Source organism: Styela clava, chromosome 7 (genome assembly GCF_964204865.1).
Source record: "Styela clava chromosome 7, kaStyClav1.hap1.2, whole genome shotgun sequence".
Taxonomy (NCBI): Eukaryota; Metazoa; Chordata; class Ascidiacea; order Stolidobranchia; family Styelidae; genus Styela; species Styela clava.
This window is the reverse complement of record NC_135256.1, coordinates 24,103,477-24,116,991: the sequence shown is the minus strand read 5'-3', so window position 1 is coordinate 24,116,991 and position 13,515 is coordinate 24,103,477. Positions and strand designations below refer to the sequence as shown.

The following is a 13,515-nucleotide window of genomic DNA, read 5'->3' as shown; positions in this document are numbered from 1 at the left end:
TCTGTCGATAGCCTTCGGCTGTAGTAAGGAGACGTTTGAAAACACCTCATGAGTTTATTGCAATTCCGACAATATATACAGAAATACAATGCACACACAATTTGATCAAATCTAGTCTGATTAACACAAAACACATTGCTGAATATATAGCTTTCTACCAAGTTATTAAAATAGAATAAAGAAACAGATTTTTACATTAACAATAAAAGAATCACGCGTCATTCCGGTTTCTGGTTAGCTTTCGGTTCACTATAATCAAACATTATTAAAAGTGTTTTCTTAAAGTTCATTACTAGCAATTAACTTGTTATTGCCAAGTCACCGTGTTCCTGGTCACGTACTTACTCCAATTATGAGATGTAAAAAGTTGTTCTCAAGTGGATAATTTGGTTTTAACAAGATATTTCGAATTTACGTTATTGGAATATTACTGGAAATAAATTTTATTTTTACATGGGATGGCACCGAAAGGCTATTAAAACTTGAAATTGGATTTTGAGAAATTGATAATTGCTATAACGGGAATAATTAATTCTGTTTTTCATGACTTTCTCACGAATTGGGCCAATTTGGTGTAGTTTTGTAGTTACATAATAACTAATTGGCTACATAACTCCCCCGCAGGAGTTCGGAGATTCTAGGGATGCAATTTGGGTTGAGAAGGCGGAAATGACGTGCTGTTTTCATGAAATTCAACTAAAAATAAAGAATAGTATTTAAGCTGTATAAAGGTAGAGTAAATATAGTTATTCCTGAGATAGTTATACATGAGGTATATTATTGGTATAGGTATTGGTGTAAATGCACAAAGTAATTCTCTGTAAAATACATGCTAGAAAGAAATCACGTAAAAGTATAATATGTACAATATGAGCATTGCTCTTCGACTAGTCTGCCAGACTAGGGTATAAGTTCGAATTGGATCTATTATTGGGATTTGGTCTAGGTTGATAGATTTGACCCCCCTGATCTTGTCTATTGTTTGACAAGAGGTTGAGGTGGTTCAACAGGGTTCACTTGTTCCCTGCGAGCAGCCAAGTATTGCCGACGCCGTTGTATTCTAGGAAGTCCTTCATCTCTCAGTTTTGGGCAAAGTTTCTTGATAAAACAAACGGTCCAAATAGTGTCCCAAATGAGAGATAAATGGAATAAGAGCATATAAATACCTGATAAAATTGACGTCTTAATGAAGGAGAGGGCATGAACAAAAGTGTCTTGCACTTCATGTGAGATAGCATCAGTATCAGTGTCTGATGTGCATTAGGTAGGGTTTGCTCACTTAATATTCGTTCTCGAATAAGGTTGATGTGGCTGATTGATAATAACTTATTATTTATATCATCATAACCCTGGTGTCCCCTTGGTAATTCGTTATATGCTTCAGTGTAATCGATAGGATTAAAATTGTCGACAAAAGGCTTGAATGTGGGCCTCAGAAATTTTACATGCATATCGGCATGATTTAAAGTATAATTGACGTAGTTATAGAACCGACCGTCAATTTGAAACGTAGATATACGACCAGGCGTATAATTTTCAAAAAAATGAATACCCACATAAGCGTTAGAATCAGTGAATATTTGTGCAATGATCGTTTCATTGCTATTATTAATAAAGTGCACTAAAGGTCGGGTAGCATATTTACCCTGTAAAAAGAGGTTCCTAAGAACGGTAACGTTAATACGTTGGCATTTAATTTCGGTCAATATATCACCCACGGTGATAGCTGCTCTGTTCCCACCTAGTAACTGACTTAGGATCTTACCGGGGTATTGTTTAGACAGGAGTTTAATATTAGTGGTTAGAATGCTTTCAATTTAGCATTCCAAATAATTAATATCTGCTGTCAATTTGTTTATTACCTCGGAAACCCTATCAGTGCTTTCTTGAATAAACCCAACTATAGAGGAGAAGATTCTGAAAAATTCTTCACAGTATAATCGTAATTAAAGGCGGGATATTTAAGAGTAAAAAGGGATGAACCATCAAGTGCAATGCAATGTTGCGTTTCGAATAACAAACCATTATTGGTACAAAAAGTATCAGATTTAAAACATCTTTTAACTGACTTGCCACATGAACCCCAATTATGGATTGATTGCCCAAGTTTTGGAAAATCTAAGCGGTAAATCTGATTAGAAGAATTATAATGTAAAATAAGTTCAGTAACAGTTGTTTGGTATTGAAGGCAATCAATTAAAGGGTGGTGTTTCCAAATTAAAGTTTGACTTCCTAACGTGCATGACCCAGTTAATATGTTGCAGGTGGAAATTGAAGGGAAAGCACCTAACATTACCCCATGAAAAGGATCATACGAAATTTGAATACGAGACAAATGAGCATTGATCACTTGTCCGTGTCTAGAGGATGGCCAACTATGAGTAACTTTTGCCTTGTTTTGAGTGGACCAAGTATTTGGGGAAGTGGGTTCTAAATCTCCATTATTATCAGCTTTTAACGTGTGTATACCCAATCTTCACAATATAAAGGGGTGGGTGGTTCTATCGGTAGAAGTCAGTTTACTCGAATGTGCACCAAAGAAAAAATAATGACTAGACCATTTAGTAGCAGACTACTGACACACATATAAAGTAATATTTGTATAGCTAGAAGATAATTCATGTACCGTAACAGAGCATTGCTTAATGGTTTGGGGTGTCTCCTTAGTACAATTATTGGGCTTCTGAATAAAGTATTCAGCTTTGGGTCTATTGGGGTGGCATAGGTTTACTGTAACTGTTGGAGTTGGTAAAGCAGATTTAAATGGCAGACTAGACGAATAAACAAAAAAATACATACAGATTGCGAGGCACTTAATAGTGAACATAATCGTCTCTCTGCGGCGGTCTAGTTGTCCTTCCGTGTCGAGTCCTTGATTGTAATGATCCTGAACCTTGTTGATTGCTATTAGTTTCCTCGTTCTGCGTAATAAGTAAAGAGTCGTCAATATCGGTTGATATTGGTACGTTATATCTGTGTATTAGTACTGTTACAGACAAATTTTCTTTGTTTTATTTCATATATATTTGACCTGGGGTTATCTCGAGATATATCGGTCATTGCACTTTGTCGAATGACCGTTCAGGAAATTACTCCCTTCAAGGCGATTTCACCATCTGTTCGTGGGCAGGAATGAGCATGTCGGCGTGAACAAAGTCTGTTATCGGTCTTTACTTTTTCTCTCGTTCATGTTTGTTTATCATTTCGAATCATTGCCAGTCGGCTGTTTACAATTTACTTCGTGTTAGGAGTTTGCCGTTATAGTAGTGTTAATTTATATGTCGCGTTGAAGTGGGTTGTTTTATTGTCTTGTCTTTACGTGATAGGGTTTGATTCGTTTTGCATGATTTAATGTTGCTATTGTTTGCATATTCTAGAATTAAGTATGTAGTTAACCTGCCTGTTGGGTTGGTCGTAAACTTTAGCAACCCTCAACAATTGATCATTCGACCTCAACACCTCAACAAATGATCATTCGTATTCTACAATGATCATTTGACCTCAATATTGTTGTAATCAATTGATTATTGGACCTCAACATTGCTATATCAATTTATTCGAACTTCTACAATACTGGAATCATTTGTTTTATCACCACACAATTTCGTATTTCACGTGACTGCAATAGATTTCAATCATATTCAAGTTGTGGAGTTGTTAACATCGAGAAACCAGGCAGGTTATACATGAAAGAAAGTTAAGAGCGCGAAGTGTCACCGCCCAACACGTTATAGGCTTCTTGTAGAGCCTCATCATAAGTACTAAGTCGCTTATAATCCTGTAATCTACAAGTACGTCAGATTCAGTAGTTGGGGTATTTGAATTAGAAATGTCCTGAGTATCGGGAGTGAAAATCTCTTCATGAGCCGGCGTAACTCTATCAATAGAAACAGTGGTAGGTTTGCTATTAAAATTAATCTTAAAAAACTTGTCGTATTTTTGTATAACACGAAAAAGTCCTTGATAAGGTGGTACCAGTGGTCTTCTAACTGCGTCAACACGTAGAAATATGTGACTGAAAGTATTCAATTCCGGTGATAAGAATGTCTTTCTATTTTGAGGTGTTCTAGGGTGGATTGGTTTCAACTTATTGATGAAATTGCTCAAGCGTTTCGTAAACGCCTGAGGGTTAGTGTTGATACCCGGTTGGTTGGTCGAGAAAAATTCTCCAGGCAATTTCAATGGTGTTCCATAAATAGTTCGGCGCTACTGTATCCTAAGTCCTGTTTAATTGCAGTTCGCATGCCAAGTAGAACTAAACATAAGTTTTGATACCAATCTGCATTATCCGGCAGTGAGTCATCAGAGATGCTTTTAATTGTCGTATTTGTCTTTCAACAGCTGCTTTTGAGGCTGGGTGATAGCTAGTTGTTGAATGTGTTGAGAACCGAGAAATTGCATTGCTTCTTGCCATAGAACACTTTGAAAACAATCTCCACGGTCACTGGTGATGATTGCAGGTACGCCATATTTAGAAATCCAGAACAGAAAAAATGTTTTAACTACCGTTTCAGATGTAATGTCTTTGATAGGAATAGCTTCTACCAATCTCGAAAATTTGTCCACAATGAGAAGTATATAATTATATCCGTTAGACGGTGGTAAAGGTTCAGCAATGTCAATATTGATATGGTAGAATCTTTCGTCTGGAGTTACGATAGTTTGCAAAGGTGAGATCGTGTGCCTTTGAAGTTTACATGATTGACATGGAATACACGCTCGGCACATTTTCCTGATGTCAATGTTCATGTTTGGCCAAATATATCTTGCTTGAATAAGATCTTGAGTTGCTCGAATTCCAGGGTGACTTAATTGATGATTCGTATCGAATATACGTTTTCGAAATTTCTTCGGTATAACTGGGCGTGGTGTTGGTAGTTTTGAATCGCATAATAGATGTAAATCGTCACTAAGTTTCACAAATCGTAATTCCATGCTTTTAGGTTCATTGTACAGGTTTTGAATGTCCGGATCCCTACATTGTTCCAAAGCGATGTCAGACAAGGTATTGCCAAGTCACCGTGTTCCTGGTCACGTACTTACTCCAATTATGAGATGTAAAAAGTTGTTCTCAAGTGGATAATTTGGTTTTAACCAGATATTTCAAATTTACGTTATTAAAATATTACTGGAAATAAATTTTATTTTTACATGGGATGGCACCGAAAGGCTATTAAAACTTGAAATTGGATTTTGAGAAATTGATAATTGCTATAACGGGAATAATTAATTCTGTTTTTCATGAGTTTCTCACGAATTGGGCCAATTTGGTGTAATTTTGTATTTACATAATAACTAATTGGCTACATTGTATTTTACCAAAATGTTGTGAATTCAATCATACAAAGTGTGTATATTTAATTTTTTGCTTTAAAGTAATCAGATACATTGTAAAATAGGTTTTCACCAAGTGCCTGAAATTATACAAGTGCCTGATTTCTATATTTTGTAATCAATGTTGCCGAATTTCACTATTGAAAAATTAATTATACCCTAATAAATTGGAAATAATATTGTTTTATTGCAATATATGGATGCGAAAATTTATTTAAAGTCTAATTATTTTGTCAAGTAAATTAAAAACCCCAATGACGGACAGTAAAAATAAAAAATATCAAAGTGCCTGAAAAAGTGCCTAAATTCGCAAGTGCATGGTTTTAGGGAGACCCTTCAGAAAGACGTACGGTACGGGACACGGGTGGGTTACTGCACATCTGTGAAGTTAACAGAAAATCACGACACGTAAAAACAAATGTTCCCAATCATTTTGTGCTGGGAACATTGAGGTGTATCTCAATGGCTGGGAAGTGTATATTTTGAGTGATTTAACGATAGCTATTAAAGTAAAACAATTAGTCATCACACTATTCATCTTTTTAATATATAGTAACATTTTAAAACAACTGTAACAGTCCCAATTTTAAATGACACGCTGTATCAAAGGGTTGTTTAAAATTGATTGAATTTCGATAATGACTCGCTTTGGCGCAGGTATTTTTCGGAAAACTCCAATAAAGCCAGCATAACGATATATTGGGTAAAAAGAAGAACGGCAAATTTATCTCTTATACTTCGCCCATTCATACTATATGGTCTCACCACTCAAAGGCGCTGTATTTGCGCCTAAATTTTGATTTCACTGTTATGTATATGTTTATTTGGTGTTGTGTTGTCTCTATTTATATATATTGTCTGGTCTTATAAACTCCCCTATATTAAGAGTTTTGTATACTCCACCCATACCACTTTCACCACACCAAACGACCCATTGCCCCACCTTGCACAACTGTCTATATAAGGGACCATACTATACATATTTAATCTAATGTTTTTTGTTTTATATTTGGTAAAAAGGGTGCATGCCGCACATCTGTGTTTTAGGCCAGTACGGTCTTGTGCATGCATCCCGTCTTACATAATAATAATCGTTCATTTATTTTTTTATCACTATTACGAGACGAATAAACATACATACATACATACCTTATAGATTCGAATTCACCATGATAAATTAGTAGCAGCACGTTTTGAACTGGCCATATATAATACCAAACATAGCGTATCTTTCGGTAATTTTAGGAAAAATTTATGTGAATCATATATATAGTTAAAATTGGTTTTGTATTTCCACTAAATTCACTAAATAAGTGAACAATTATCTTTTTTAGTTTCTAATACACCGATATTGAACGTCTAATACATTTAAAACAAGTATCGGATAGAATAAAATAGGAAAAAACATTTTACGCCCCCTCGGATTCTTTTGAAAATTTCAAAATATTACAGTTTTGGATGGGCGATTCCTCGAAAACCGCCAATAAAGCCAGCACAACGACATATTGGGCGAAAAGAAGAAACCTTATAGTGTCGATTTCATTATGGTAGAATAGTAGCAGCACGTTTTGAACTTGCCATATATAATACCAAACAAAGCCTATATTCCGGTAATTTTATGAAAAATATATATGTATCATAGGATAGGATTTACATATTTATCTCGGGGGAGAGGAAAGCCGATAAGACGGCTTATCCATATGGCGAACCACGGCCTCTCGTCCGGTTACCATTCCAAGTCGGGTATGGGATTGGTTATATATATATATATATTGTTTGTTTTCGGAGGCATGGACTTGGCGGTGGAGGAAGCCGTAACCGACCAGCGGTTACGTGAACCACCCAACGAGGGCGAGGAGTCCAGCAATCCTCTCGCACATAACCATCACTGCATGGGATTCGAACCTGCGAACCCACGCAGAGTAATTAGAGGTGCGGTGGCGAGCGTATTCCTAATTTCCGTTGAGCCACACCGCCGCGCATAGTTCATATCATAGTTAAAAGCAATTATGTATTTCAGCCAAACTTACATAATATTTGAAAAATTGATTTGGATTATTTTAAAAATTTTGAAAAATTACAGTTTTTGATGGGCGATTTCTCAAAAACCTCCAATAAAGCCAGCATAGTGACATATTGGAAGAACAAAAGAAACCTTATAGATTCTATTTCATCATGGCAGAATGGTAGCAGCACAATTAGAACTCGCCATATATAATATCAAACATAGCGTATATTCCGATAATTTCATGAAAAATATATGTAAATTATGGTTAAAAATTGGTTTTGTATTTCAACTAAATCCATTAAATAATACAGCAATTATATTTTTCAATTGCCAATACACTTATATTAAACGTCTAATACATTTAAAACAGGTATCGGATACAAATAAAATAGGTAAAAACATTTTACGTCCCCTCGTGGATTATTTTGGAAATTTCGAAAAATTATTGTTTTGGATAGGCGATTTTTTGAAAGGCCAATAAAAAACGATTTGATTCGCGTTTCGATCTAGTTCCTTTGCCAGGTGCGGCGACAGTGCCTTGGCTATTTGTCTCTGGTTTTCTTCTGCATAAAGGAATCCCATCCCAGAGAATTAAACTTTGTCGAGGTGAGTTGGTTTACAACGACTAATATCAGTCGACACCAAGTAATCGCTATACGAGTAGATGAGTTGTCTGTATCTCGACATCGTAACTTTGCATAGCGATTGCTTGACTGGTGAGTTGTCTGCGTCTCGAGCGTCGGCATCGTATCTTCGCAGAGGAGGAGGTCTTACATATTTATACCGGGGAAAGGGAAGCCGATAAGACGGCTTAACCATATGGCGAACCACGGCCTCTCGTCCGGTTACCATTCCATTTCGGGTATGGGATTAGTTAGTTATTTGTTTTCGGAAGCATGGACTTGATGGGAGAGGTAGCCGTAACCGACCAGCGGTTACGTGAACCACACTACGGCGGCGAGTAGTCCAGCAATCCCTTCGCACATAACCATCCTGCATGGGGATTCGAACCCACGCAGAGCAATTAGAGGTGCGGTGGCGAGCGTATTCCTAACGCTCCGCCGCGCTGCAGAGCGGATGCTCGATAGGCGATTTGAGACCCCCTCGACTGTAGGATACGAAGCTCACATTCGTGGATATATATTCACGCATTCAAAACATCCAATATCAACAAAATTAAAACCACACAGTCCTATAACGCCAGCAGTCTAACATCGCGAAGAAAAGCGACTTTTTAGGTTTTCCACTAGGTGTCCAAAACTGTCAAAGGACAACAACAACAAAATAATATTAAAACGATCGTTATGTCCACTACGTGTACAATAATATTGAAACGACCGTTATCTTCACTAACGTGTCCAAAAACGTAGTGCAGCCATCTGAAGAAAAAATGTTGTGACCCCTGCCGCAGGGTAACGGTAACGAATATTACACTGCCACGCCGATACACAGTACGCACCCCTTTACCGCTCTCGCTTTCCTAATCACTCTGCGTGAAGTCTAGGGTTAGTTCGGATACCTATAATTTATACTATCCGGATAACGGATATATCCGGGTATTTCGTATTTTACCTATCCGGTTAACCGGATAGTTAGTTATTGCTAATTTCAGAGAACCGATTTTACAAGATTTTTGCGGCGAATTGACTAAAAACCATCACACAGTTCTATTGTAAATACGTACATATATATGTATTATTTTTCTCGAATAAAAATGATTGTGCATTTTGATGTTGCATGTGTCAATAAATAAAAATTTAAGCTCTGTAATCGTACAGAAGTGCAGCTGAATAATATAGTGAAACATTGTTTTAAATACTGTGTCCTAATTGTCTTCCTCTCGACCGCTAAGTTATTTTCTCATATTCAAATCCTATGTAAAAATTTATATTATTCCTTTTTTTATTGTTAAATTTTTTGAAAGTTTTTTTTCTGTCTAGACCTAGAGCATATTTTCTTTAAATTTTGACTCGTACTAAATTTTGGTGTCGCAGACTCATGATGACCATTTCTTTAAGCTTTTAAGTTCAATTAGTTTAACATACACCTGACTTAGATAGAATAGATTTATTTTCGGCTGGTATATCTATTGATTCGATTGATACAAGGAAATTTGAAAAAACATATATACCAAAGTTAAAAGGAAGCACATAACATTTGGTTGTGTACCCAAAATTTTGAAATGCTACACAGATTACATGGAATCGGAAGTATTGTGAAATAAGTCCTCGAAATTCAAACTGGTTTACTTCATGATGAAATGCGTTCCTTCAATACACGCAACAATTACTAAAAGCCACACCCGACAAAAAAGCAACAAACTCCCACCCACCCAACCAATACTTTTCAACTGAATTCGTTTAAGTTAGTCTTGCTTGAACTGTACCTCCAGTTCAAATCTAACTTTATAAAGCGAATAAGCTCTTCTAATAAGCGCAATAATCACATTTGTTCTGCGTGTTTTGTGATGTAATAGTGAAGTTCACTCCAGCATTCTACGGATGGCTAAAATATATATAGAGGACTTGCACGGGTCACGTGACCTTGTTTACTGGACGGCAATAAAACAAAAACGTCCATTTGGCTCCTGTCAGTTGCAAGTCGGATTATACGTTTCCGTTTTGTTTGGCTGTTGAAAATGGTTATTTCGTGTTGTTCCGTTGGCTGTACGTATAGTAAAGACAACGAAATGGATCTTCAGTTATATTCCACTGTTTTTTAAAAGATCCGGAACGTCGCGCAATGTGAATATCATCTATTGGCAGGACTGCTTGGTGTCAAGTCCAGAAGCCATCTCACTTGTGTTTCACTGTTTGCGGACAGCACTTCGTTGATGGTGAGTCATAATGTGCCGTTATCAATTTTTTTAAATATTTATAAGCTCCCTCATTTCAATGGAAAGCAGATGACAAACTACTGTTATTGGTAGGCCTACTTGCAGACTTGACTCGTGTAAGGTATTAATCAATAATTGCCATAAGGTGTTGTTTCCATAGTTAGCAGGTAATCTATTAGTAAGTGTGAAAAGTTGAATAGATAACTAAAGTTTAACGCCAGTGCTAATGCAAAAATAACCAGAATTCAATTGAATTCTCCATCTAAGAATACGCTCGCCACCGCATCTCTGATCTCCCTGGGAGTTTCACAGGTTCCAATCCCATGCAGGGATAGCTATGTGCAAGGGGATTGCAGCTCTCCTCCCACTGTGGGTGGTTCACACGACCACTGGTCGATTACGACATCCCCCACCATCAAGTCCATTCTTCTAAAACAAATAACTGGCTAACTAATCCTGACATAGAATGGTATTAACTTGGTATCAAATTCTGTTAACTTGTATGCGTTGCAATATTAATTTGCAGTTGTTAGCATAAACATTTAATGTGTCTTTCGACTAGACCTACCACACTTTAAAAAAAGCCGCCTACACCCCTTTTCACTAGATCCATAATACTGTAAAATATTTGATAGAAATTACCCCCGAGGCATCATATCTTCCATTTTAAAGGGCTGTGGAGGCAGATACATTTTTTACTCTAAATTATGGAATGTTTCTTCCAGGTTATCTTATCCTTGCTTATAGATATCTTGAGGTTGGTGACTCCAACTGACCCATGCATGCCACACTGAAAATTCTCTTGTGTACCCATAAAATAAGGATGTTGGAGCCTTCAGACCTTGAAAAAAGTCGAATCTGAGCACGATGGATTCATGTGAAACACGTAATATGCATTTAGAGGCAAAAATATCCTATCCTGAGCAGCACCGATCCACAACCTCCTCCCTCAAAATCAAAACATTAGACAAATTGGTGTACTGTGCGCATTCACAAATCTTTGCGAACAGTATGTTCCCCAGCTTTTCTTTTTAGGGGGGGTGTTTCAAAATTTAGGGGGTGGTAAATAATTTGCTGTTAGATAAAAAACTAGGCTATTTGTATTCTTAAAGAATGGTATGTATTTAAGAAACGATGTAGGCTACATGGGGGCCCCCCAAGTTGATTGACGCGAGCCAAAATCCACAGCAGAATGTAATTGTAGGGCCAGAAAAGGGGAGCGAGGAAAAGTGCGGGACGAAACGGCTGGGCTTCAGGGCGCGCTCAAGCGGCCTGAGAAATAGGCACCAAAATAGGCTCTAAGCTTGATTTTAGATACACCTAACATCGCAGTTTGTTATGTAATGAAATCAATAATTTTGATATTTACCTGATAGAATTCCCGGGGAATAGATAACAAGCACGGCTTTCAACCGTAAATATATACTACTACGTTTCAACAAGTAATTTGCAAGTTGCAACTGATAGTGACTAATGAAGTTACTTGCTCATCTGGCATTGTATGAATGGCTACTTATGGCTTGTTTTGTTACACATTTCTAATTTTTTTGAACATGTTTGTTTGACTTTTGAATGAATTAAATTTTGGAATAAGCTCGTCAACTGATCATAATGTCGCATAATGTTGTATTCCTTCAGAACTGAAATATTTTGTTGGTAAGAAGACAAATCGCTGAAGTTTGATTCTTTTCAATAAAGAAATAAACAACGCTGTCATTCATCTAAAAAAAGTCTGTTTTCAGTGCCTAGTTTTCGTTTTGTGACATCTTTAAGCTTTCTTAATATACGACTGATATCTAAAATACTGCAGTGTGTAATCCTAATACCCATACGTATACATAAGATACCGGAATAATTCAATTGTTACGAAATAAACGTGCTTAAACTGTGATAATGATGTAACAATAGACGGTATCTAAAACTCAAAAGGTACCACATGAAGGGTAATCTATTTCACTCAAGTTCGGCGGGCCATTTTAAATCGTCACGCGGGCCGTAATTGGCCCGCAGACTGCGGTTTAGAACCCCTCAGTGTGGAATCGCACCTCAAAATTAGGGGGGGTGTTTGAAATTTTAGGGGGGGTGTAGGGAAATCACTGTTTGCGAATCAAGTGTGCCTTTTGACTGAAGAAAATTTCGCATTGAAATGGTCAATCTCAATATCAACCTAGTATTTGCATATAAAACCAATTGTTTTTTAAAAATACATTTTTGATGTGCTTTATTTTTCAAATATAATTTATAATTACTGTAAAGTGTGTGATACATTTGGTACCATGAATACCATTTGCAAATTAGCTTGGGTTACACCCCTCTCAAATAAAAGTTTAGACTCTTAAGTCATATCTCATAATATTTTTTAAACAAAAGGTTGCGGCTAGCCGGCTACCCATCAGAATTTCCTTTCAGATCACAATGTCGCAATATTACGCCTCGCTAAGTTTCATTGGCAACTGTATCTGGTTGTAGTATCGGTGTTCAACTTTAGACTGAAACCTTCACTACCAGACCCACCGAAACAATTTTGTGTGAAATGTAGGTCCATATCCCACCACAACCACTAGTCGTAAATGAATTTTATTCCGGGTAGCATATCTTTTTACCAATGACAATAAAAAGACATTTTGGATCAGTTGTACAAGCACCATTAGGATAGGATTTGTCTGGGGGGGGGGGGGGGGGAGCCAGTTATTTGTTTTCAGAAGCATGAGCTTGGATGGTGGGGAATGGTCGAAACCGATCAGCGGTCATGTGAACCACCCTCGGTGGGAGCAGAGCTGCAATCCTCTCGCACATAACTATCCCCGCATGGGATTGAAACCTGTGAAACTACCAGGGTGATCAGAGGCGCGGTGGCGAGCGTATCCCTAGATGGCAAATTCAATTGAATTCTGGTTATTTTTTTTGCATGACCACTGGTGTTAAACTTTAGTTATCTATTCAAACTTTCACACTTAGTAATACATTACCTGCTAATTAGGGAAACAATACCTTATAGCAATTTATTATCAATTCCTTACTGTCTTACACAAGTCAAGTCTGCAACTGCAAGTAGGCCCACGCCTAGGACTACTAATATCGTAATAACAGTAGTTTGTCATCTGCTTTCCATTAAAATGAGGGAGCTTGTGAATATTTAAAGAAATTGATAACGGCACACTATCACCACTTTATCACTCACCACCAACGATCGTTGTCCGAAGTGCTGTCCGCAAACAGTGAAACACAAGTAAGATGGCTTCTGGACTTGACACCAAGCAGTCCTGCCAATAGATGATATCCACATTGCGCGACGTTCCGGATCTTTTGAAATCAGTGGAATATAACTGAAGATCCA

At 37.2% G+C, this 13,515-nt stretch overlaps 1 long non-coding RNA gene across 2 annotated transcripts; it reads left to right on the top strand.

The window, feature by feature from the left end:
- Window positions 1–3,264: 3,264 nt before the first annotated feature.
- On the top strand, window positions 3,265–5,547 carry LOC120328120 (uncharacterized). Of its 2 annotated transcripts, XR_005567612.2 has the most exons (3): window positions 3,265–3,895; window positions 4,342–4,460; window positions 4,944–5,547. It is a non-coding gene; the product is annotated as an uncharacterized LOC120328120 (long non-coding RNA). The 2 variants fall into 2 exon arrangements; XR_013477285.1 differs by lacking the exon at window positions 3,265–3,895 and having other exon boundaries at window positions 3,907–4,460.
- The last annotated feature ends 7,968 nt before the right edge of the window (window positions 5,548–13,515 follow it).